Genomic DNA, 26,540 nt, shown 5'->3' with positions numbered 1-26,540 from the left:
AGCCAACCATGAGACTCCAGCCAAAGCCCAGCTCCAGGCTGAGTGCAAGGGCACCCTGAGTCATCACACCACCTGGAGGGCCTCGGGAACGCAGGACGAAGCGCCAGGGGGCAGGGGCAGCCAGCTGTGAGCTAGCGTCCAACACTCACCACAGCTGCTCCAGCCAGTAATGGCTGCCTGGGCAGCTAACACTCAGAGGACTTGCAAACTTGGGAGTGGCTCTGGTTTCTCAGCTTATGTCTCTCACAGGTGTGAAGATATTTCTTGATGCAAGTTTTAAGCAGATCTTCCAAAGTCCACTGGGAAGCCTCGCTGGGATAAACAAGCAGAACTTTAGCCTCTGTTCTCTTCCTTTTTGTTTACTTTCCCTATTGGATTTCCAGGTAAGACCATAACCGAGAAAACACATGTTGTGACGTAAGCGCCTTGATGGCATGTTTGTCTGTCTTGCCTACTGAGACACAGGGGACACAGAGGAGACTTTTGATGACCACTGAAGAGCATGAATGAAAACATTTTAACCCTCACCACATCCTTATAACAGAGACAGAACGGTTCTCTCTCACTCTTACACTGGGAGAAACTTAGTACCAGAGACTTGAGCCGAGCCCATCTTTACTGTCCTGAGTTGGATATCAGTGGTGTCTTGAGACTAAAATATGTCTTGGCTTATGTTCACACCCTTTCCCCTCTTATGGGAAAATGAATAATGGCAAATATCAGAAATGACTTAGAAAAATAGACTCATTCATCCATGACACAATCAGCTATGCTGGGGTTAGTATCTTTGTACAAAATTAATATTAAAAAAAATTAAAAATAACCTCTCAGCAGACATAAGGTGATATATCTGCTAGGCCAGTGTGGTGGGACAGGCCAGCTTTGTACACCTTCACTGAGTCAGGCCCACGGGCTCTCCAGCCCTCATTACCAGGGTCCACCCAGGCAGCAGAGCTCTCGCCCTGTCACCTTCTCTTCTCTCAGGCTCCCAAGCATTTAAGATCTTACGCTCAAAATGTGCCCCCTCCATATCCCAGTGAGACAGAACAAAACAGCCCCCTAAGTTTGTCCTGAGTTTCTGTTTCCTCTGAGGAGTCACCCCTCCTCTTCCCTGACCTCAGAGGAGGAAGCTCCCAAGATCACAGTTCGGCCCTGAGATGAAAACAGGAAACGTCGTGGATTGCAGTCTTCCAAGGTCTCATAAACCAGGAAGAGCAACTGCACTGAACACGCTAATCTAGACCAGTGTTTAATCCAGTAAAGTAACCAACAGGCCATTACTTTTCAAAAACATATAAAAACTAAGAAACTTGGCTTTGTGTACAGTGTAGAATGTAACTGAGAGAGGAAGAAAAGCTGAAAGCCTACCAATTAGATGCCCATTTAGAGCTAATTCTTCCAAACAAGAAACCTATTGTTGAAGGGGAGAGAGAAGTTAACAGGCAATCATGTGGTGCTTTTGCATACTGAAAGTGCAGACAAAAGCAGCTTTTGAACCTCTGGGTTGAACAAGTTGGTACTTTGCCACTTTCCAAAAATGGGAACAGTGCTGGAATTTAAATACCTGGGAGACAGAGGCAGGAGAGTTGACTCCACCGGGCCTGCAGGAGCACTAACGTTTCTCAGGAGGAAACAGAGAGAGGGGAAGAGGATGTCAGAGTAGCGTTTTAATAGACTAATGTTCCGCATGCAAACAGCGAATCTGAGAAGCCTGTCACTGCTGGCACCACAAGGCAAAGGGGATACAATACCCAAGCCAGGCTGGCAGAGGACAAAGTCCTAACGCAATGGCTTGATTGATCGAACTGTTCCCTACCGAGGCAGTGGAGATCTACCAAGCTGAGGCACGAGCAGGGTGGAGAAGGAGCAGAGCGAGAAACACATCTCCCGGGTAGACCAAATATTCCGTTAGCAAACCCCATCCGTACAATGAATCTGAACAAAACATGTGTTTTAATCCCTAACTAATAAAACATGGTTATGGTAAATAGCTTCGGAATGGCAGCCAGGATATCTGGGTGAAAACACTGAATCTGCCTTTTCCCAAGATGAATAACTTTGCACAGCTGACCTAATTCTCTAAACAACAACTTTCTCAGTAGCAAATGGATTTGTGACAGCCAACTAATAGCATACTAAAGAGTCAATTAAGTTAGACACCCACTTAAGACTGTTACTTAAATACCTAAACTCGAACTGGAGAGATGGCTGAGCAATTACGAGCACTTGCTGCTCTTACAGAGGACTAGGGTTTGGTTCCCTGTGCCCACAGGGCAGCATACAATTATCCATCACTCTAGATCCAGGAAATCTAGTGCCTTCTTCTGACCTCCACAGGTGCCAGGCTCAGTGCACTTACATATCCACAGGCAGAACCTTGGACACATAAAGTAAAATAAATAAATAGATCTTTAAAATGCCTAAACTCTAATACATTGGTAGATAGACAGCAATCACTAGCTTTTATTGTTATCTGGACACTTAGCACTGGCTTTACGTAAAAGTTTGACTAGGTGTCAGCAGGGGGCAAAAGGGTTGTATAAATGGATACAGAAGATTGTGATGTAGAGATAAGTCTCACGCACTGTGCTAGGAAAGTCAGGTATCCAGGCTAAGGATGTGGCAGGTAGGAGGGCGGCCCCCGGCCCCTCCCCTTGCTGGCCACAGCTCCCTGGAGGCTGGGCCCTCTACCTCACCTGGGTAACAGGAGAGACCTGGCCCTGAGGGCATGAGAGTGGGAGAGCTGGTGGGCTGACCAACTCAGGTACTACCCAGGCCCAGGCCCAGGGCTTTGAGTTAGGCCACCCCAACATTTACCCCATGCATGAGCTGCTGGAGCACATGAAGGGGCAGTCCTGCAAATCCACAGCTGGAGGATCTCCATGACACAGAGCAACAAGATATCCGAGTGGAATCCCAGTGAGGACCCAGTGTTGATAGCGTAGCAGAAGCCAGAGACCTAGAACCAATGACTCATTGCAGTGAACATTTGCAAGTAATGCTGTTTGGACAGAAGGGCGTACTGTGCAACACGCCGTGATACACTGCGGCTTTCATGGTGAGATGGGTTTCGCTGTTGTTGTTGTTGTTGTTCTGTTTTGTTTTGTTTTTGGTGTGGGGAGGTTGCAAAGGCGAAGGGCAGATATAAAGGGAGGGGGGATGAGTGGGATTAGCGTGCATGATGTGACATTCACAAAGAATCAATAAAAAGTTAAAAAAAATAATACTGGGAAGAATAAATTCTCTCTATAATAGATATAGATAAGACTTCAACACAGTAGAAGGATCAGCTTACACTAGCCAAGAGAATCTACTTGGGTGAAATTCAGGGGCCCATCTTTTGCTTTCTCCACCACTATATCCTACCCCAAGTACTGGAGAATATCACACGAGTAAAACAGGGTCAAGGCCAAGTGTGGTGAGAGAGAGAGACAGAGACAGAGAGAGAGAGAGGAATGGAGAGTGGAGTGGAGAGATGAATTTGCAACAAGAGTTCAAAACAAAGAAAATAGCCAGACTCAAAGGACAATAGCCAGGACTGACCCCCACCCCGCACATAGCCCTCATCTGCATATGCTGGTGGACTCAGCCAGGCTAAGCCTCTAAGGATGCTGGGAGCCTGGTGTTCCTCCCTCCTTGAATTAATCTTCCTGTGGTTTGGGAGCTAATGAGCTGATCAAGCCTTCCGTTTCCCTTCACTTAGAATACCAATGACTTGGCCTTGCATGTAACTGAATCTTACCTGGTAGGTCACTGGGACTCCAAAAGGTTACGAGCCTTGACCTGTCACACCCCTAAGTGATGACACAGCCTGATTTGAATCCACTGTTATATTCTACTTCGGTGTGTTGCATGTGGATACTTGTCCTGAAATTTATGGACAAAGGTGACCAATCTTGCAATGTCCTATAGTATGCAAACTTAAAACTGGAATTTTAAAAGCCTGGACGCAGATCCAAGCTCTAGTTCCTGGAATAGTCTTGGTCTAGCACCCAAACTTCACAGATCTCCAGCCATACCACCCAGAGATTGAGATCGCACTGCTGTGTAGGCTTTCCTGAACAGGAAGTGAGGTGGCCTGTAATCTTGCTAGTGAGAGCTGCCAGCACTGCAGGGACCGGACGCTGGTTCCCCGTATCACTGATTAAGCTGTGGCCAGCCACTGAATTTCAAATCACTGAACAGAGCCAAAATTTGGTGCCTGGAGCCTTGAGATAGCACATGCTTCCAAGTCAGAAAAAGGGAGACATGTTAGCATTGTGACCTAGATAATTCTAATAAGACTGGCTAAAGTCAAGATCTTTTGGTGACTATCAAAGGCCAGAGGAAAGCAGTGAGGCCCCTCCTGGCTGTTTTATTGAATGTCATTTCAAGACTTTGACCTTCTACCCACAGAGGTCTCAGGACCAGAATAAAGACCACAGAAACTGATAAGCACAGAGCAAAAAGGGATTGTTCTTGGAGTATAAACAGGATCCTCGTGACCAGGTGAGCCCACAGGATAGCGTACTGACTCCGGACATTTAAAGGAAAGCAAACAAAGAAAGATAACCCTAACACGTAAACAACAGATTTCAGCATATGCCCATTTTTCCACAGCCACAAGATAGCAGGCTGAACAAAATGCTATGGGGTAGACTCTGCTCCACTGACAGCTGTTTCTGGAATTCCAGCTCTGCCTTTGTTGGCCAACCTGCATACCCACGAATGTTTGGAGTTCTTGTAATCCCAAACTATCCAAAACACAAAACTAAAACCCTCTCATTAGGGTATTTCACGGAGGGATGTGTAGGTGAGTAAAAACCCTTTTTTTCTTTATGGACTAAAGACAACTATTTAAAATTTGGGCGCCTATTCTAGGAAAAGATTTACATTCGTCTCTCAGTGAAAATAAAGAGAAGATGAAGAAAGAGAACATCTTGGCCCAGGATTAACTTTTTTTTTTTTTAAGGATAACTCACATTTGAAAATACTAAATGTCAGAAAATCTGTAGGCGTGTGCTTCACGACCTTGTCAAGTGTCTTGCTCTTAAGTACAAAGCAAGCTGAAGTGACTACTCAGAGGTTCACTATTTCTTTAGTTTCCTTCTCTGGAGAGATATGTGCGTGTGGGGTGGTGTAGACTACACATAGGCAGAGCTGCCAGAGACGTTAGTGTGGGCCAGGCTTCAACTGCATCCCCACAGTTCACGAGGATCCTGTTTTCATTCCAAGGACAATGTTGTTTTGCTCTGTGCTTATCAGTTTCTGTGCTCTTTCTTCTGGCCCACAGTCCTCTGTGGGTAGAAGGTCAAAGTTCATGCATTAGAGCAACAAAGGCCCCAACTTCACACACTGGTAACATTTGGGAAGAGGACTTGTTGGGAGGTAATGATGCTTAGAAGTCATGAAGGTGGCACATGCATGGCGTGGCACTGGTGACTGTAAGATGAGGAAGGGAACACTGATTCTTGCTTCTTCTAACTCACTCTTTCTTGTTCTTCTAGCACCTTCTAAACTTTCCGACACCCAGCTTGCCTTGCATTCTCGAGAACTGGAGTTCAGTCCCAAGATAATCAATAGCCAGGCAGTGGTGGTGCACGCCTTTAATCCCAGCACTTGCAAGGCAGAGGCAGGCAGATCTTCATGAGTTTGAGGCCAGCCTGGTCTACAAAGTGAGTCCAGAACAGCCAAAGCTACACAGAGAAACCCTGTCTAAAAAAAAAAAAAAAGATAACCAATAAATAGTCCAAGGTCACATATTTTGTTATAGAGAAAGAAAATAGACTGAAACTAACTCTTTGAGATCTGCTGAACTTAAAGACCCCTCGAAAGCCATGGTGAAAGCTGAGGCGTTTCTCTGAACTAAAGTTGCAAAGTTTAGAAAGCATATCTGGAAAAATAAGGCTATGAAGTAATCCCACAGTACAGTGACAGAGAATGTACAGTGCTGTAGGCACTTCATATGCTAGTGAAGAATCCTTATCCTTTCCTGAGAGTCACCGTTTAATTTACCAGGATGATCATTAAACAGTCCTTAAAAACATGGTGGTGTATTTTCTATTCCCTTGATATCAGACCTGTTGGAGGTCTGTCTGATGTATTTTGATGCTAATTACTGGCTCCCAAAGTCTACTAGCTACCTTGACCCTGTGTAACCTTGCCTCCCTGTTTGACCAAGAAAAAGCCAATACCTGGGGCAAGGCTGGAAGAAGGTAGGCATGGCAAAGGTTTGTGGGCTTGGGGAGTGAAGGATCTTGGGAAAGGGAAAGGAAGAGGAGATGGAAGGAGGCCGCTGCCATGGGTAAGGTGGAGTTAGAAGCACATGGCCAGCATGGAGGATTTGACCCAGATGAAGAACATTAGCAAGTATTTGGGATTATGGGTGGGAGGTAGCTTGATAGAAATTATTAGAAGCAGATGGCGTGAGAAGGAGGCAGGAAGATATAGAAGGTAGTTTAGGGAATTAATATCTACCCTGCCCCAGGTGAAACAAGGCTATTCTAAAATACAACAGGTGTCTGGTCTTTTATTGATTGATAACAGGTTAGAAAAGACTACCATAAAATTATAGGGCTAATAATAGATATTATTAGACTTTGCCTTTAAACTAACAGCAGCAAGACCGTATGACACATATTTGGCAGAAGCAGTTTATGAAGCATCACTAGGACCAAGGAGATACCCCAGTGGGCAGGAGTGCTTGCTACCAAGCCAACAATACAGTTCCCAGGATCCACGTGGTAGAAGGAAAAAACAATTAGCTTTGTTCTAGTTAGGGTTTTGTTTGTTTGCTTGCTTGTTTGTTTTGTTTTGTTTTCTATTTATAAATCTGTCATTAATTTTTCATCTGGGAAGGCAGATAAAAGTGTATAAAATATATAAATATTATGAAAGTGTAAAATCCAATGCAGATCCAAACCCAGATCTCTATGTGGGTGAGCGTGGGGGTGATAGCAACACACATCTTTAATCTCAGCAATGGGCAAGTGAATCTCTGAGTTCAAGGCCAGCCTTGTCTACAGATTGAGTTTCAGGACAGCCAGGGCTACATAGAGAAACCCTGTCTCAAAAAACAAACAACAACAACAACAACAAAAAAAAAACCAATAAAATGCAATATAAAGTCCCATACCTTCAGAATGGCTTTTCTCGTTGTATAGAAGTTCCTTGAGATGTATAGACTTTACATCCGGTTAACTTCTATGTGTAGTTTTTTTTCATAATTTTTATAATAAATTTATGAACATTTAAGTTTAAAAGAAATAACAGGTTCCTACAAAATGTCCTGTGACCTCCACATGTTCTTTCATCTCATACTCACTCACACATACTAAATAAATAAATCGTAATATTAATAATATTAATTTTTTTCCACACAGGTGCTTTGCCGGCCTGTACATCTGGGCATGTCTGGTGAACTTGGAGACCAGAAAAGGACATCAGATCCCCCTGAAACTGAAACTACAGATGGTTTTGAGATACCATGTGGGCTTTAGGAATCAGTTCTGAGTCCTCTGGAAAAGCCCAGTGCTCTTAACTGCTAAGCCATCCCTATAGCTTCCTAAAAAAATTTTTAAAGTAACAGCAGAGACCAGAACAGAGAAAGCTTGAAGAGACAGAAAGAAAGAGCTAATGTAAGGCTGTTTGGTTTTTTTGTTTGTTTGGTTGGTTTTGGCTTTTTGAGACAAGGTTTCTCTTGTAGTCCTGACTGTCCCTACTCTCTATGTAGACCAGGCTGGCCTTGAAGTTACAGAGATCCACCTGCCTCCACCTCCCAAATGCTGTGATTAAATGCGTGTGCCACCAGACCCAGCTAAGGTTGACTATTGAAGCCCCTACATCAGCATCAGTTGCCCCACCCTGCTAAGATGTCTGATGAGTACAAAGAACACTTTCCTGAATGGTTGGTTCCACTAAAAGACACAGGGTGCTATAAATACAATCAATATCCTATAGCTATAGCATACAGGGAGTCAGCTCATCCCAGATGGGGACGATTTCGGCCAAGATGGTGGTGGACACCTGCAATCCCTGCACTTAGAAGGAAAAGATGGGAGGACTGTGAGGTTTAAAGCACACCTACATTACATAATGAGGCCCTGCTAAAAAAGAAAATCAAAATGTGTAACACACATACACACACACACACACACACACACACACACACACACACACACACACGCACACTTTCTTGTCACTCTAAGCAGTGCACTGTAATAGCTACTTCCACCATTGATGTTAAGACCTGGAATCTATTGGAGGGTCTTCACTGGGGTCATGTGCAGAAGGGACTGAGGTGGTACTTGTGGGGCCCTGGATGCTAACAGGAATCACTTGTTTTTAGAGTGAGCCCAACTCTGGAGCCAGCTTGGGCTTCCCATTATATGATACTACCTTTCTCCCTTCCACATAAGCTCCCATGGTGGTGCCATCTATAATGATAAAATCAAAGGGGATTCAAGAAGGAGGAGTAACGGCCTCAGGCACGGTGCTGGAGTGAAGTGTCCATAAATATTTCTCCTTCTGTTAATGGTAACACAATAAATGCACCAAGTTTTCTTAGAGAATAAAGGATGTTTCCTTTGGCCAGGATATGATTTTATTTGTGTTAATCACCTGATTTATCAATAACTACTTTCAGCTTTTTAAAAAAAATATTTCTTATACTTAAACATTATATTTGCTTGTTGCAGAAAATTCTTCTAATACTGCAGCATATAAAGGTTTCATAGCAACAGGAGAGATGGCTCCGCTGTTAAGAGCACTTCCTACTGTTGCAGAGGACCTAGGTTAGTTGTGGTCCACATGTGCTGGAAACTCCATCTCCATGGCATCCACATGCTCTCTGGGTCCTGCCCCTATGCAGTGCACATATAAACAAGCAGGTTCATACATACACATGCACATACACATAAAATAATTAATCTTTTTATAAAGGCTTTACTAAATGGATAGTCTTTAGTGAATAACTCAATACCAGAAACATATAAAAACTGTTGTCAAAACTAAGAACATTATAGTATTGCTTAAACTCTTGTGTGTGGGTGTGAGCATGGTATGGGGGTGGGGCGGGGTACACTGGTCTGGGCTTGTGTGGGAGCCAGAGCTCAGCTTCAGGTATCTTCCCCTATCACTTTTCACCTTTTTAAAAAATATATTTTATTGATTTATTCATATTACATCTCAATAGTTATCCCATCCCTTGTATCCTCCCATTCTTCCCTCCCTCCCATTTTCCCCTTACTCCCCTCCCCTATGACTGTTCCTGAGGGGGATTACCTCCCCCTGTATATGCTCATAGGGTATCAAGTCTCTTCTTGGTAACCTGCTGTCCTTCCTCTGAGTGTCACCAGGCCTCCCCATCCAGGGGATGTGGTCAAATATGGGGCACCAGAGTTCGTATGGGGCACTCAGCTGTGGAGAATGTCCTGTCCATTGGCTAGATCTGGGTAGGGGTTCGAAGTTTACTGCACGTATTGTCCTTGGCTGGTGCCATAGTTTGAGCAGGTCCCCTGGGCCCAGATCCACCCATCATAATGTTCTTCTTGTAGGTTTCTAGGACCCTCTGGATCCTTCTATTTCCCCATTCTCCCATGCTTCTCTCACCTAGTGTCCCAATCCTCCACCCTTTTTCTTTTTTAAGAGTCTCTCACTGAACTTAGAACTCACCATTTTGTCTAGACTAGCTGGCCAGCAAGCCCTGGAGATTATTCTATTTCCACTCCTCCCAGCCCTGGGGTCACAGGCTTGTGCCACCACACCCAGCTTTTATATGTGAGTGCTTGGAACCTGAACTCAGATCCTTCATGCTAGCTTGGCAAGTACTTTACTCACTGAGCCATCTCCTCAGCCCTCATTTAAACCTTGACAAGTTGTAACCAACTTAATTGCCTGACAATAAAGAAAGGGTATATGTGATGCCCTTCTAGGGTGGCACCCAGGGCCCCTCTCTCCTTGTATCTACACCCTGTGCTGCCCCTTCCCGTAACCTTCAGTGTATGACCAAGAAAAGAAGACAGAAGTAATACTATTACAGCCAAGGTATAGGATGTAGGTCCCCATCAATAGACGAAGGGATAAAGAAATGTGCTGTGTATATGCTGGATGGAGTGTCATTTGGCTATAAAGGAGAGCAAAACCGCATTGCTTACAGGAAAACGAATGGAACCAGAAATCACTGTGCTCAGTGAAATAAACCAGATGACAACTATCCACATTTGCTCCCTTATGTATAATCTAGTTTTTGTTTTTGTTTTTGTTTTTTAATGCATGAAAGTAAAAAGGGACTATTTAGAGAAAACACAAGAAAAGGCAATGAGATGAACATGGTCAAAGTATGTCTACACATGTGCGAAAATGTCATAATGAAGCCCGTTATTTAATGTAATTAGTAGATTTTAAGTTTAAGAAAAGAATACCTCAGCCTTGGTCAAAGAAGCTTCTCTCTCTCTCCCCCCAACTCCCACCGACTCAGTGTGCAGTGTTTAATGCAGAGACTCATAACTGGTGATCGTGCTGAGATTAAGTGGCAGTGAGCACTCACAGTTAGGTGGGACATCACCACCCCTACTGACAATCTCGTGACAAGCCCTGGGCCAGAAGATCCAGCAAAACCCTGTGAGACTCCTCACACTAAAACACTCACTGTACAATACATGTTTTTTGTTAATGTAGGCTGCTGACTTGAGAGGGTAATTTCTTACACAATAACAAATAAGCAGTGGAGTTCCCATATGAAGTAGAGCGTTCTTTGGTAATCAAATATTTTCAAGCTACATGTGGTGGTCCACATTTATAATTCTAGGACTCAATAGGCTAAAGCAGAGAGATCATAGGTTCAAGGCTAACCCTGGCAAATAACATTGTAGATTAGCCTGGGCTACTTAGAGATATCACTCTGGGGGAGGGAATAAGATTCTCAAAGACTACCTAAGGACATGAAAAAAAATGATGAGTATGAAATATCGAATGAAAAAATAACAAGAATTGAAACTGTGAAGTACTGTTGCACTTTTGTTGTTTCCTTCAGATCAGCAAGTGTGTTTCCTTCCCCCTCTCTCTTCTGCTAATTCAACTTCCCTTCCTGGTTGAAAAACTACGATGCTCCATCTTCACTGTCAATCTACCTGGACTTAGAATCACCCAGAACACACATCTCAGATTATGCCTGTGAGGGTGTTTTCAGAGAGATTTGTTTAGCTGAGGAGGGAAGGCCCACCCTGAAAGTGAGTGCACCATGGATTAGGGTTTTAGACTGAGTAAAAAGGAACAAAGAATAAAGGGGTGTGAGAGCAAGTGTCCATCGCTCTCTGCCCTGTGCCTGCAGATGCAGTGTGGCCATCCACCTCACCATCCCTTTTCTGCTGAGAGGAATGAGATCTCTTGGATCATGAGCCGCGTTAAGACCTTCTTTTCTTAAGTTGCTTTTATCAGCATGTCATCACAGCAGTGACAAAAACAATGGAGAAACTTCCTTACATGCTTCAAGTAGCACAGCTGCCTCCAGCCCACGAAAATCAAAGAGGGAATCAAATCAAGTTAAGGCACACCAGGAAACGCAGACTAAAAGCAGTTCTTGACCTTTTTCTCCTCTGTGCTGATAAGGGAGATAATAGTCTAATTTGTCAAATAAAATTAAAGGTGGTGAAGGGATCAGACACCTGGACAGAGTAGTTATTACAGAGTCATGGGCCAACCTTAGAGTTGTCAGGTTTGAGTCAATAAACTATTTTTTGTTCTCATCAATCAGTGTTGGGTTCCTGTGGTTGCACACAGTGCAATATGTGATATGTAACAGTATCTCAAGTTTGCAACAGAGTCAGTAGGTGGGGTTGAGGTTGGGGTTGAACACAAGATCTCATGCACACCGTGTTAGCACCCTTCCACTGAGCTACACACGGCCTCATAGCCAGTTTTCAATGTGTGTTCTGAGTTATTTGAACTCAGATCTTACTGCCTCTCCCCAGCTGTGTTATTATTTACACAACCAACACATCCAGAAACCCCATGCAAAGGATTAGAGTAATAGAATCAGTTGCCTTTCCTTGCTAGCTTCCCTTCTCTTCCTCACACTCCTAGGTTCACACTATCCCTCGGTGTTTTGTTTTGTTTTGTTTTGTTTTGTTTTTTCTTAAGATCTATTTCTTTATTTTACAGTATTCTGCCTGCCTGTGTGCCTGCAGACCAGATCGTGTTATAGATGGTTATGAGCCATCTGGGAATTGAACTCAGGACATTTGGAAGAACAACCAGTGCTCTGATCCTCTGAGCCATCTCTCCAGGCCAAAAAAAAAAAAAAAAACTACTTATCTTGTCTTGTGAGGCTTTTGTTTGTTTGGTTGGTTGGTTGGTTGGTTGGGCTTTTTTGTTTTTTAACATTTATTTATTATGCCTGCATGTACAATGGCAGGCCAGAAGAGGGCATCAGACCACATTTATAGATTTTATAGATGGTTGTGAGCACCATGTGGGGGCCATCTCTGCAGTCCCAAAAATTGCCATGTCTTTTTGTTTGTTTGTTTTGTTTTGGAGAAAGAGTTTCTTCTGTGTAACAGCCCTGACTGTCCTGGACTCACTATGTAGACCAGACTGGCCTTGAATTCACAAAGATCCACCCGCCTCTGCCTCCCCAGTGCTGGGATTAATGGCTTGCGCCACCACACCTGGCTTCACACTATCTCTTTCAGATGCACAAGGTTAAAGTTCAAACTTTGATCTGAGATTTCCATTGTGAGGAACTGAATGCCCTGTTGGTTTATTTAGGTCAGAGGTAATAAAATACAGAAATGTTTTCACGATAATAGGGAGCATTTTTTTTTCATCTCTGATAAAATATATATATATATATATCAGCAATTATAGCAGAATATAGAGAAAAGAAGTAGAGAATGCAGCTCTTATGACCTGATTGTCAGAAAGGGAGAGACACTCCTATACCCTGCTTACCCTAGAAGCACATCCCTAACTTTTTTTTTTTTTTAAAGATAGGGTTTCTCTGTGTATCCTTGGCTGTCCTGGACTCACTTTGTAAACCAGGCTGGCTTTGAACTCACAGTGATCCCCTGCCTCTGCCTGCCAAGTGCTGGGATTAAAGGCATGCACCACCATGCCTGGCTGCTAACAAATATTTTTAAAGAAAGAAAGAAACATACTTCATGATTAAATCACTCTGGATAAAACAAAAGGCCTGTTGATTTTATTTTATTTTATTTTATTTTTGTATAAAAACAACCTGATCAGCCACTTTGGAGACAAATGTGGAGCTCTAAAGTAATAAGTACCGAGGAAGTTCTACTAATAAGATTTTCAAATCTTTGAGCTGTGTCTACTCCTTTCAATGTACAAATTTAACATCAGCTATAATATTAAGTGACAATTGTTAGAGAATATTTCTTTTGTTCAGTATGTTTAAAGCACACATACCTGACATTAACCTCTGGCTTTACACATCTTTATTTTCTATTCACAAGTGAGAATGTTCCATTTACAGCTATAGCATCAGGCAAATGAGTACCATGCATGCTCTTCGTAACTCCCCTGGAAAGGAGCTGTACTTTATACTGAACATCTACAAAGGCTGATTGACAGGTTAGGAGAGGGTGGAACACTGCAGGTCATAAACCTAATTAGTTTGCCTTAGGTGGACTTTATCACCCTTTAAGCCGTCCCTTGCCTACCTCTGTTTCTGAACCTAACATCCTTGTGACTAGTCATGTGAAACCTTTTGTATTGTATTAATTAACAGGCTATTAGCTTCTAGCTGCCACCAACTCAAAACCCAAGAATGTCAGCAGCTAGCATCGGAGGTCTATAACAGGTTTCCCCAAACTGCCCATCTATCTGATGTCCCCACCAATTTATTTGAAAAGTATTTGCTTCATGGCTTTCTTCAATCTGTAATAATAATAATAATAATAATAATAATAATAATAATAATAATAATAAATTGACTTCATAAAACTGAGTGTTTGGAGTAACATGAATCTGTTTCTGGGCCCTAGTCACTCATATTTGGCATCAGAATAAACTATCTCTTATGCCCTTAGATGTAAAAACAGTTTGTTTTATGTCAAGAAATAATAAAAGAATGCTTTTCTTTTTCTAAAATTTTCTTCAACTTTTTAAAAAAGATTTATTTATTTAGGTATATGGTGTTTTGCCTACATTACATGTATACTTACAGGCCAGAAGTGGGCACCAGATAAATTTATAGATGGTTGTGAGCCACCATGTAGTTGCTGGTAATTGAACTCAGGATCTTTGGAAGAGCAGCCAGTGCTCTTAACCTCTGAGCCGTCTCTCCAACCCCAGCAATATTTTCATTTGAAAATAAAGTTCTAAGCAGTAAACTCAAGTTCAAGAATCTCAAGTTCCAGGCCAGCCTGGGCTACGTAGTGAAATATTCTGTCTCAAGAGAGAGAAGGCAAATAGAAAAGCTTAAAATCATATGTGTAAAATAAACTACAATATAGAAATGATAGCATGCAGTTTCTAAAGTATCAGTGGTTACTATAGCTGTTATAGAAAATAAGGATTACAAAACTTCCATCACGGGATTGTTGTAAATTAAAAATAACGACAGGCACAGCCATGCTTCATGGAGGGAGGCATGTGGTGGGTGTAGGATGGGATTGCTGTCACGCATGGGGACCGGCTTCTAAGAGAAGGAGCTTTGCATAACTGACCATGGTGTGCTGAGCGTGTCTGGGCTCTGATGGAGCCAGCACAGCCAGCAAGGAGCTGAGCACTAGGAAAAAACCTCCATCCGGAGGTGCCCGTGTCCCCCTCCTGTCCTCTGACCTGGTTTGTCTCCTCAAGTAAAACCTACCAAACTCAGCCGGGCGGTGGTGGCGCACGCCTTTAATCCCAGCACCTGGGAGGCAGAGGCAGGTGGATCACCGTGAGTTCGAGGCCAGCCTGGCCTACAAAGTTAGTTCAGGACAGCCAGGACTACACAGAGAAACCCTGTCTCGAAAAACAAAACAAAAAACCAACAAAAACAACAAAAAACCCTACCAAACTCACTAAAAGCCAGGAGGAGAGGATATGTCAGCAAAGTTGCAGAAGGGCCTGCGGCCAGTGTGGGGATTGTTAAGGCTGGAGATCGCAATAACCATCAATTAAGATCCTTGTGACAGAACAATCTAACAAAAGCCTGTTAAGGCCACTAGTAATGAAAGGACAAATTTGAATTTAAGGGGCCTAAATTCTCAGCGTTACTGGTAAAAGAAGAGACACCCACCACTTCCCTTTGCCCAGAGCACTGACTAGAAAGTGTGACCTTGATATTCTTTCTGTGTCTTTGCAATGCGTGCATACTTCGTTAAATATTTGATACTTACTTTTATTGATTTGGAAATCCAAGAACAAGCTGCAGGGGTTGGTTTTCACTTACACTATGTGTGTCGCAGGATCAAACTCAGACTTGGTAACAAGCACCTTTACCCCTGGGCTGTCTCACTGCCCCTGTTAAAAATGTTTAAAAAGCTAGATGGGCTTTTTGCTAACTTTAAGACACACGGAATATCCTTTTCCGGACCCCACAGACCTCCTTAAATGCTCCACATCAAGGGAGACAGTGCCTCTCTTCCTGTTTCCCTAGGACCTTGGGAGCCTGACTTTGGTGAAGGCCTCAGTTCCAAAGTGCAAAACCCCCATCTGTCACACAGATAGGAGACGTTTGTTTTTCCACTGGGTGAGCCCAATGAACTAACACGGATACTCGTGATAACCAACACATGGTGAGTCTAGGATGAGATTTGCAAGCAAACGCTGCTGCCAAATCCTCTCACTAAAGAACTGTCTAGTTACTGCTTACACACTCACATACACACACACACACACAAACACAAACAATTACACATTGTACCTTCTTAACTACTTTAAAAGATGAGATTGTGGTCTCTTAAGAGATTGCCTAAGGGATGGGTAACACATTCCACTTAGTGCTCAGTCAGCAGCAAGGCTGATTTCTTTCTTGTTACTTGTTTTTTTTTAAAGATTTGTTTACTTTATTTATTGCATCTGAGTGCTTTACAGAAGAGGGCACCAGATCTCATTATAGATAGTTGTGAGCCACCATGTGGTTGCTGGGAATTGAACTCAGGACCTTTGGAAGAACAGGTGGCGCTCTTAAGCACTGAGCCATCTCTCCAGCCCCTTTCTTGTTACTTTTGTGGAAAGGTACGTGATGGGGGACGAGGGCACATGAGTGCCACTGAGCTCAGGTGGAGGTCAGAGGACAACTTTCAGGCCTTGGTCCTCTCCTTCCACAGATCCAGGAGACTAGCTTGGGTAATCAGGCTTGATTTTTTTTTTTTAATTGTATTTTCCCAAGATCAATTATGTCTATACCCATGAGGAGAAATTACTGACCCTGGCACAGAGCTAAACACACAACACAAGCTGCCCATTTATAAAACCCCCAGAGTAGAATTTGAAGAAAATATGTGTTGTCAAAACAAATCTTATCAAGATACAGCTGTAAACCTATCACACAGCCACCACACTGTGTGAACAAGCTGCCTCTTCTCAGGTTTCTGAAGTGGGAAGAGAGTAACAGGAGGTGAAAATGGTCAAAGAATCCTGTCAAAAATAAAATAGCATTCACTCTATAGAACACTGTTATCAGTTTTCAAGCTGTAGTCCTTTATTTTCTTTTCCTTACATAGTTTTGGACTGCTTTTTGTTGTTTTGTTTTGTCATACAGTTATTGAACTGTGTACATTTATATTTTTTAAACTAAATGTTCATATCAGCTCTTTTCAAACCTTCCTGTATCTACATGGAAATCAATTGAGTGACTATAATACAACCATTTCTCTCTTAGGTAGCACTTGAATTATATCTAATTCTCATGTATTTTAATACCAAGAATTACACAGGCAAGGAAACCTGCAGAAAGCTAGATCTAAGGATGTGTTTGCAGAAACCAAATGTTTTCAACAGCAACTTCCACTGTTTTCTAGGAAAGGAGTAGATTAATCACATTCTCCTGTATCTGGAAAAAAAAAAATCACTGTGCTTAGTCATTCCTTCCAGCATTGTGCTAAGAGGCTGCAAACCAGTTTCTTTTTAACTTTCATCTTTTTCTACAGTGACACCTAGTGTTTCAACTGGGTTATACCGTGTCAGAAAAATTCAAGAACGCTGGCTGCATTGCTAAGATCTGAATCCTGATTTACAGATTTCCATCAGGCTTCTCAGACTTGGCTCACACTAGCATCTCCTATATGTCTGACAACGACTGTGATAACGCTCCCCGGGGTGATTCTAATGTGTAGCCAAAGAGCCACATCTCCAGTTACACCACATCACCTACTAAACAAAAGGGACTTATGGCATTTTTATCCTTTCTCATGTTTTACTTTGTATGTACAATGGTCAGTCTTTATTGTCAACTTGATTGGACTGAGAAGTGTCTAAAAGTTAGCACTCCTACAAGAGGGGGGGGGTGTCATTGAAGACATTCCCAGAATCAATTAAGGAAAGGAGAAGACCATCCCCACATGTGGGGTATGGGCAGCACCTTCACACAACCTGTAGACTGTATTAATAAGAGGAGGGAAAGAAGAAATCCAAGAGGCACACACTCCCTACCACCCACACACATTTCCTCCTTGAGGTTATTTCTCAGACATTTGTCACAACAGTGACAATGCTAACACAGCAGATCACCTGAGGTCCAGAAGTAGCTCTATCAGGGTCACATGTCGATTTTTGTTCAGAGAGCAATTTCCACTGCAGCATAAGGTAACTGGGGCATCAGCACATTAGTCTTATCATCCAATGGCTTTGCTGAGGTTGGTATTACTCCTCAGGTGAGGTCAGCCCATGCTAACCTGTTGGGGTTCTTTTTTGGGTTTTGGTTTTGTTTTGTTGTTGTTGTTGTTTGTTTGGGTTTTTTGTTTGTTTTCAGAGACAGGGTTTCTCTGTGTAGCCTTGGCTGTCCTGGACTCGCTTTGTAGACCAGGCTGGCCTTGAACTCACAGAGATCCCACCTGCCTCTGCCTCCCAAGTGCTGGGATTAAAGGCGTACACCATGCCCGGCACTAACCTGGTTTTTTCTTATGAGGTAGAGATAATGAGAGAAAAGACAGAGAGGAAAATATCAATATGCCCCCCCATGTTACCCCCTATCTTGAAAAATGGAATATAAACTTGGCTTTTGGCTTTGCACTTTTCCTCATAACACAGCATAACTGGCCTACAGTAATCCATAGGCCTTAGACTACATTTCAGTTGCTAGACTCAGTTTCCCCAATACCTAGAGGGAAAGACTTGGAGTTTGCAATAGCTGAATGATTATGCCACTCAGAGACCCACTGTGAAACTTCAGGACAAAGTAAAGATCTGAAGCTCAGCACAGCATGGCCACCTGACACCCTCACCACCCCCCACACTCGTATGCTTTGGCCTGCAGTCCTTTCTATACAACCTAAACTCTCAGGTAAAAGTCCCTCAGATCGGACAGTAAGGAAGGATCCTGTCTTCCAAGCCCTGTACCTTTAGTACTCTGGGAAGGAGCGGGGGGGATGTGCTTGTAATCTCGGTTGTGAGGAGACCAAGCCAAGAGGTGTGTAAATTCTAAGTCAGCCTGGGCCTCTCAGCCAGGAGAAGAGGATGATGTAATGTCCTCATCAGACAATAGCGAGAGCCTTCTTCAGACACTCTCCCGTTCACAGCCAGCTGCTGCTTGGTATCCAGGCAACCATGAACCCATCTGTCTTTGTTCACTAATGCCACTTGCTCACCTCACTTTGTGGCCTTCACCCATACTGAGTCTTCATGGCTCCACTGCCGTGAACTTGACCTTGTACAGGTGCGGTGATTTCCCTCCTAATTGACCTATACACGTCATTGGATTTCTCTTCCCTTGGCCTGGAAAATTCTTCTGATCTCACTGTGTATCTTCTCTAAAGATCACTCTGCTCATTGATTCCTCTTCCTCCCCAGTTCTCAGAGCTCAGGTTTTTAATGCCTTCTTTGTGTAGGCTCCTCTCCCTGGCCATGCAATCCAGGACTTTAACAAGGAGACTATGAAACCTATTTCTCTATTCCATATCATATCCTCAGCTGTTACCTATTTGTGTTTATAGAATCTATGTTCCCATCTCCAGCTGCCTGCCTACTTGAAGAACACACACCCCTAGAGAGCCCCCACCCAACTGTTCCTGATTCAAACAGTGGCCCCAACATTCATGCCATTGCTTGATGAAGTGTGGCTCCCATGCCTCTTATAATCTCCCTGGGTGCCTCTCTTGCTTTTGACTCCCATGCCTAAGACTATATTTTAAATGCTTTTTAAATAAACTCTGATTCTACTTCATACTGGCCTATCTTTTGTAGTGAAGTCAAAAGTCTGGGTTTACCTAATCTGGGGTTACCTGGGTGGTGGGCCCCTAACGAATAAGGAAATTTCTCAGGCTGCCGGAGCCTCTGCCATCGCCACTGCTGGCCATCTGCCTCTGAGGTCCCATTTGGGGGCTCTATCAGAGGACTGGAGTTCAGATGCCAGACTCACAGTCAACTTCAGATCCAGGAATCCAGCACCTGGATGGCCTTTGTTAGACCCTTCACACACATGTGCAGGTACACACACACACACACACACACACACACACACACACACACACACAAACACACACATACACACACACACACAAACACACACACATACATACACACACACACACACAAACACACACATACATACACACACACACACACACACACACACACACTGGTAAAGACACCCATACATAAAATAACAGAATAAAATCATTGATTTCATTTCAAATCTCCTGGCTTGCACTGTTACCACCAAGAGTCTAGGTCCTAGAACCTCCTCCAGGGAGGCTCCACCTCCCGAAGGTTCCGTGATCTCACAACCAACTCTGGATTGTGTTCAAGTATCTGAATCTATGGCGGCCGTTCCTCATTCACCCACCACACCGTTTCCTCTGGATCCTTCTTGATCCTTGGGTGCTACAGTCTCTGAACAGAAACCAGAGGATAATCTTTAAATACCATTCAACCGTTTCTCATCCCTGCCTCAGTGGCCTCTCACAATACTTTGAATAAAACCCAAATTCCAGGCTGGAGAGATGGCTCGGAGGTTGGGAGCACTGTTCTTCTAGGGGTCCAAGGTTCAGTTCCCAGCAATCATATGGTGGCTCGACCATCTATGGTGAGATCTGGTGCCCTCTTCCAGCCTGCAGGTGTACACGCAGGCAGAACATTATATACATAATAAAATAAATCTTTTTATTTTAATTCCTTAAAATACCACATAAAGTTAAACTCTCTGGCTTGTGTCTATCTCCCTAGCCTTATTTCTTACCCTCTGTCTCACTTCCTTCTGTCTGGCCACACAGACTCGCTCGCTTTTCCTAGACCAGACCAAGCTCCCTTATGGGATGGAACCTTGTCTGGAACGTCCACATGTCCCACACTCCCCACCCTTCCAATCTCCACTCAAACGTCGCCTCCCCGAGAAGTCACCCCTGAGCTCCTCTTACATCTCTACCCCCTGCTATTTGCCCCATTGACGTGTTGTGTCCCTTCATTATTTACTAACATTATCTTGGGTATTTATTTGTCATTGCACCTTATACACACTAAACTACAAGCTCTGTGACGTTAGAGAACATTGGCACTCAATAGGAATTGAATAGTTATTTGTCAGGTGAATGGATGTCATGTAAGTAGCCACCTGCCAGTGAAGACGGGGACTTAGCAGGTACAGCCCAGGAAGGAGCCGCCTTCCCTCTAATTTTCAAACCTAACTGAGCATCATTCATTCCAAGGGACTCACATCGGAGAATCCCTAGTGAACGCAGCGTAAACCTGTCTTTGAATAGTGCAACGGCTTTAAAAAAAAACAACTCTTTCTTGATCTTTGTGACTTTCCCATTCATGCACCTCAATCCCTTCGTATCCTCCCTCTGTCCTGGAAATCTCCCCAACCCCCAAGAGAAAATAAACTAAAATAGAAAAAAAAAAATCTTGTCATAGAAGCTGTAGTGTGTCACACGGTACACCTTTTTGTCCACACATCTTTCCTTACAAGTATTTATTGCAATGAGTTGATGGTCTCTTTTGAGGCCTCTGGATTCTGCTACACCATCAATACTGGATCCTCACTGGGACTTCTTTCAGAAACCCTGTTGTTGCCCTGGGGTCATGGAGATCCTGCAGCTCTGGATCTGCAGGACCAGACCTTTCACACTCTAGCAGCTCATAGATCGGATAGATGTTGGAGTGGGCCAACTCAAAGCCCTGAATCTAATCTGAGGTAGCTAAGTTGGTCAGCCCACCAGCTCTCCAGCACTACTTTGGTTAGCTCACCCAGTGCCTTAGCTGGCAAGGGTCATAGTCAGCTTTCCTGCTTTCGTGCCCTCAGGCTAGTTTTCCTGCTCTCTTACTCCCAGGCTAGCACACCAGCTCCCCTAACACACACCAGGGCCAGCTCTACCATGCTGCCCAGGGGAGGTGCAGGGCCTGCTCTTCTGCTCTCACGACCTTAGGGCCAGCTCTCCCACTTGTCACAGATGGGAAGGGACTAGGAGGAGGGCATCTCTCTCTCACCCACACCTCCCTAAAGCAGAGGAGGCCATCAGCACAGGCCCTGGCTGTGATAGGACCAAAGACCAAGACATGACCTCTGGCAGAAACATGATCCCAGATGTCCCCCATAGTCTCAAGTGGCAGCACAGACCATCAGATCAGCATGTCCCCTCAGATATCCACTTGGCCTCTGGTAACAGCTCAGACCAAGGACATCTGCTTGACCTTTGACGGTAACATGGGTCACCAGAAATCAACACAGATCCCAGGTGCAGCGAGACCACAGAACCAGTCACGGCCCCTGGCAGCAGCCAGGGTCAGGACATCACCATGGTCTCAGGTAATTGCACAGGCTCCTCACATATGCCTGTTCCTCGCCTCCATTGCGTCTGCAGCTCCGCCTTTCCCCACAGTGTACGAACCCTTCAGCTTTGCTTTCCCTCCCATCTCTCCATCACACATTCACCCATCGTAGTGGCACCCACAACATGTGTTTGGGTGACTTTTTCCAGCCACCCAAGGCCAGCGGGACCAGGTGTGTCCCCATGTGAACTTCTTCCAGGATTTGGCACACTGAAGACACTGGCACAGCAAGACCAGCAAGAGGTCCCAGAGAGGACAGAAAAGCTAGACCAGGTTATCCAGAGGTGATAAACAGAAGCAAGTCAAGTCTGCCCTCGAGACTGTAATTCCCGCTAGGGTTCTTAGCCATACGTCTAGCTTGGAGCATCCATTTCATATGTGGTTGTGTGCTATCCGCTTGTGGTTGAGCAGAACTGTTGCTGAGCACGGGATGGTGTCCGATGCTGGACAGCCAGGAGTAGAATGCTGAATGCTACGGCTACAGTGGAAAAAAAACAGTGTCATGGTGATAATCTTCACACAGCGGACGTCTTGCTCACTGAATGGACAGCTAGCACAGCCCTGCCTGGGTCAAATATCTCACTCAATCCCAGAAACCTCTCCTCCTCTCTATGCCCTTGCCTCTTTCTGTAGAAACGTCTGCATCCTATGTGGCACCCACTCTGTGTCTTCCCTGTAGGTATCACTTCCTCAGGACCCTGTTTCTTCCTTTAAAAAAAAAAAGGCAAAAGTGTCTTTTCTCTGATTTTTCTAATGTTCTAGTTTTTCCATACAGCAGTGAATGCCTACTGGCCTAGATCTAGACTGTCCAATAGCATATCCACTAGCCGAGTGTGGCTATTTTATTTAAATCAATGTCAAATGAAATGTTAAGCTTCTCTCTATTGCAGCTCTCACATTTCGTGTGCTCGTACAGCAGCGAGCAACTGCTGTTGCTCAGCACAAATAGAAAATGTTTACTTTATCTCAGAACCTCAGAACTATCCTTGAGTACATTGCAGGAAATATCAGGAACAAAAAACAAAAACAAACAAACAAAAATTTTAATTAAAATAAAATTCTGCTGCAATGGGGAATTAAAAACAAAAAACAAAAAACTGAAGACAGTAAAGTGAAAGGTGCCAAAATATAGGAACTAGGCCCAGAAACTGAGGCTACCAAAAGACGGAATGGGACAGGAAGGAAAACATGGGCCCCAGGAAGCACATGAATGGTAGAACACTTGCCTACACTGTGTTTTGTTGTCCCAGGGACGCTAGGAAGTCAAGTGAGATAAAGAATGGAAAGCATGGGGGGGGGGGGAGCGGGTAGAGGTGGCTCAGTAGTTAAGATCACTGGCTGTTCATCCAGAGGACCCAGGTTCAACGCCCAGCACCCACATGACGCTCACAGCCATCTGTAACTCCAGTTTTAGGAGATTTGATACCTTCTTCTGCCCTCTGTAGGCAGTAGGCACTCATGAGATGCCCAAACATACATGCAGGCAAAACACTCACTCATGTATAACAGAATAAATCCTTCTTAAATTAGTTATAAAATTCCAGCCGGGTGTGGTGGAGCACACCTTTAATCCCAGCGCTCAGGAAGTAGAGGCAGGTGGATTGCTGTGAGTTTGAGGCCAGCCTGATCTACACTGCGAGTCCAGGACAGTCAGGCTAAAACAGAGCAACCCTGTCTCAAAAAAACAAAACAAAACAAAAAAAATCCAGAGAAATGAAAGCTGAGGGATGATACTGCCCAGTATGGTTTTCATGGTAGAATTTGAATATGTTACAAATTATTATGAGAACTCTTCTACGCAGAATAAAGTTAAGTCTTTCAGTCCAACATTTGTGTTCCACAAGGTAGAAAAATAGGAATTTAAAATTTTAGGGGATTTGGAGAGGATATGAGATGAAGTAAATTTTTATGGAAAATCGAACTGTTCTGGGTGAGCTACAGCCATAGATCACCCACCAGCTCACTCTCACCTGTGTATGCAGGGAATCGATCAACGTTGGTTGTAGACAAGAAAACCAAGTTGTTTGGGCAGGTCAAAGACCTCAGTGGGAGAAATAAAAGGCCTGGAATAATAAACAAAAAACTTGTTGTAACTCAGACAAACAGCATTATTTTTTAATGAAGCAGAGTTGGGGGTATAATAAAGGTGATTTTTAATGACTTATTTATTTTTATTTTGTGTGAATTGGTGTTTTGCCTGTATGAACGTCTATGTGAGGGTGTCAGATCCCCTGGAACTGGAGTTACAGACAGTTGTGATTTGCCATGTGGGTAATGAGAATTGAATCTGTATTCTTGGGAAGAGCAGCCAGAGGTTAATAAAAAGAGGTGGAAGTGCTCACCAAGAAAGACAAGAGACTCTAGCTAGTATGAAAGATATTCTTACATGCGGAGGTGAGTTCCTCAAGAGAAAGCCACTCACCCACATATAGCCTTTGCTCTTCAGGTGGCATTTGGTAAGTTGTAAGGCCATCCATCCCCAAAAGCTAGGGATGTAGACACACAGCTTCTAAAAACTGGAATGATTTACTGCGTTTAGGAAAAAAAGACACAAAAGCAGGAAAAACCACCCTCAATTACACGGCCCACCGCCCAGTCACTACACTGATGGCAGCTCTGGAAAACTAGGGCTCGGGAGCCTGGATGGAAATATTTAAAGACCTGAATCATTCTGAGTCTGGGGGGCTGCTGTGGAGACTAACGTACATATCTATGAAAGAGAAAGAGCAGGCTGTGCCTTCCAAGAAACTGTCAGATCAAGGGACGGCTGCAGCCCAGCTCCACTTTTCCTCCAACCTGGAAGCTCCTGCTAAGAGAGGCAAGGGGAGCCCACTCACGTGAAAGGTCACGTTATCATCTTCACTCTCCATGTGTTTGTGCAGCTTTCCTTTCCTGCTGCCTCTAAACAGCTTATACATAAGCTGTCTTTGTAACACCGATACTTAGTACATGGAATGACACACAAACCTTCAAAAAGTGTGGACAGTAAGACGGTTCAGCCGGCAAAGATGCTTGTCACCCAACAGTGTAAGCCTAAGGACCTCAGTTTGGTTTCCAGAACTCAGAACCTACAAGTAGAAGGGGAAAACTGACTCCACAAAGCTGTCATCTGACTGTCACATGTGCTGGCACACACACACACACACACACACACACACACACACACACACGTATATGTATATATAGCATGCACATAAAAAGAGTAATTATAAATACTAATAAGTAAGTAAGATTATAAATATTAATATTTTAAATGAATATATATAATTATAAGTAAAGAGTTTAGAACTTATTGACAAAACATGAAGTGATTTATATTAAAAAAACATACTGTTTTGTGGCTGTCATCATACCTCAAAACCTAAAGATTCAATAAATATGCTTTTGTCAATAAAAATGTACTGCTTTGTGCTTTTCAATACACTGAAAATCTTTTCTGAAGACCTCTTGTGCAAATTATTTTATGATTCACACATAATTTCCTATTGCATACTTAGCCAGCCTCACTTACAAGTTAAGGACTCTGATCTGGCGAGATAGTGCCACCAAGTGGTAGCATTGGGGAACTTTTCAAATTCCTTGAGACCAACAACTCCTGCAAGGGTGCTTTGCTTTCCTTGCCTTGCCTTGGTATCCAGGTCATGAATAGCAAGCGAGAACAGATGAGCACCTCCTCACAGGCAAAGAATGAGGGAAGTCTTGTTCCCAAGTAAAAAATGGGAGAGGCTTATCCCGTGGCTTGAGATCTGTGTATATCAGGAGGGTACAGTGGGAAGGTGGTAACTCGTTGATGCAAACTACAGCACTCATTCACCCAAAGGGGAGAGACAGAGATTTCATTACGGAGCCAGATATGAGTGTTCATGACCCAGGGACACAGATTCAGGCTACTTTAAAATACAGGGTCCAAAAATGGAAATGCTTTTACAGTGAAAGAACAGAAGAAAGTTAGGGCCTTCTGAAAACAGAACGGTGGAGACATTAGGCCGCTGGCAGGTTACAGCGGGGTGAGAACATTCCTGCTGTAGGCCTCGGATGCTGCCTGCTGCCATTCTTAGCTTTGGGGCTGGTGGACACGAGAGGCCCCTGCTATGGTTTGATTGAGAATGGCTCCACAGGCTCATACATTGATGCTCAGTCACAAGGGAGTAAAATTGTTTTATTTATTTATTTATTCATTCATTTTTGGTTTTTTGAGACAGGGTCTCTCTGTGTAGCCTTGGCTGTCCTAGACTCACTTTATAGACCAGGCTGGCCTCGAACTCACAGCGATCCACCTGCCTCTGCCTCCCGAGTGCTGGGATTAAAGGTGTGCAGGCCTGGGAGTAGAATTGTTTAGAAAGGATTAGAAAAATTAGAAGGTGTAACGTTGTTGGAAGGAATATGGCACTAGGGGTAAGCTTTGTGGTTTCAAAAACCCATGCTAGGCTCTCTCTCTCTCTCTCCTCTCTCTCTCTCCTCTCTCTGTCTGTCTGTCTGTCTGTCTCTCTCTCTCCTCTCTCTCTCTCTCTCTCTCTCTCTCTCTCTCTCTCTCTCTCTCTCTCTCTCTGTAACTTATGGATCAGATGTAAGCTCTCAGCTGCTGCTCCAAGGCCACGCCTAACCCTGATGATCATTTACTAACCCTC

The 26,540-nt window shown here is 43.8% G+C and overlaps 1 protein-coding gene and 1 long non-coding RNA gene across 2 annotated transcripts in view; both read right to left on the bottom strand.

Moving 5' to 3' along the window:
* Positions 1 to 26,540, bottom strand: part of LOC311608301 (uncharacterized protein) — a 67,367-nt gene that overhangs the window by 25,710 nt on the left and 15,117 nt on the right. The gene's annotated exons all lie outside the window — the stretch shown is intronic.
* On the bottom strand, positions 58 to 24,997 carry LOC311608304. Its single transcript, XR_014782902.1, has 3 exons — positions 24,880 to 24,997; positions 23,883 to 23,975; positions 58 to 312 (listed from the first exon to the last, which is right to left on the bottom strand). It is a non-coding gene; the product is annotated as an uncharacterized lncRNA (long non-coding RNA).

This window comes from Acomys minous, assembly GCF_964271855.1.
Source record: "Acomys minous genome assembly, chromosome: 11".
Classification (NCBI taxonomy): domain Eukaryota; kingdom Metazoa; phylum Chordata; class Mammalia; order Rodentia; family Muridae; genus Acomys; species Acomys minous.
This window is presented reverse-complemented; position numbering and strand designations above follow the sequence as displayed.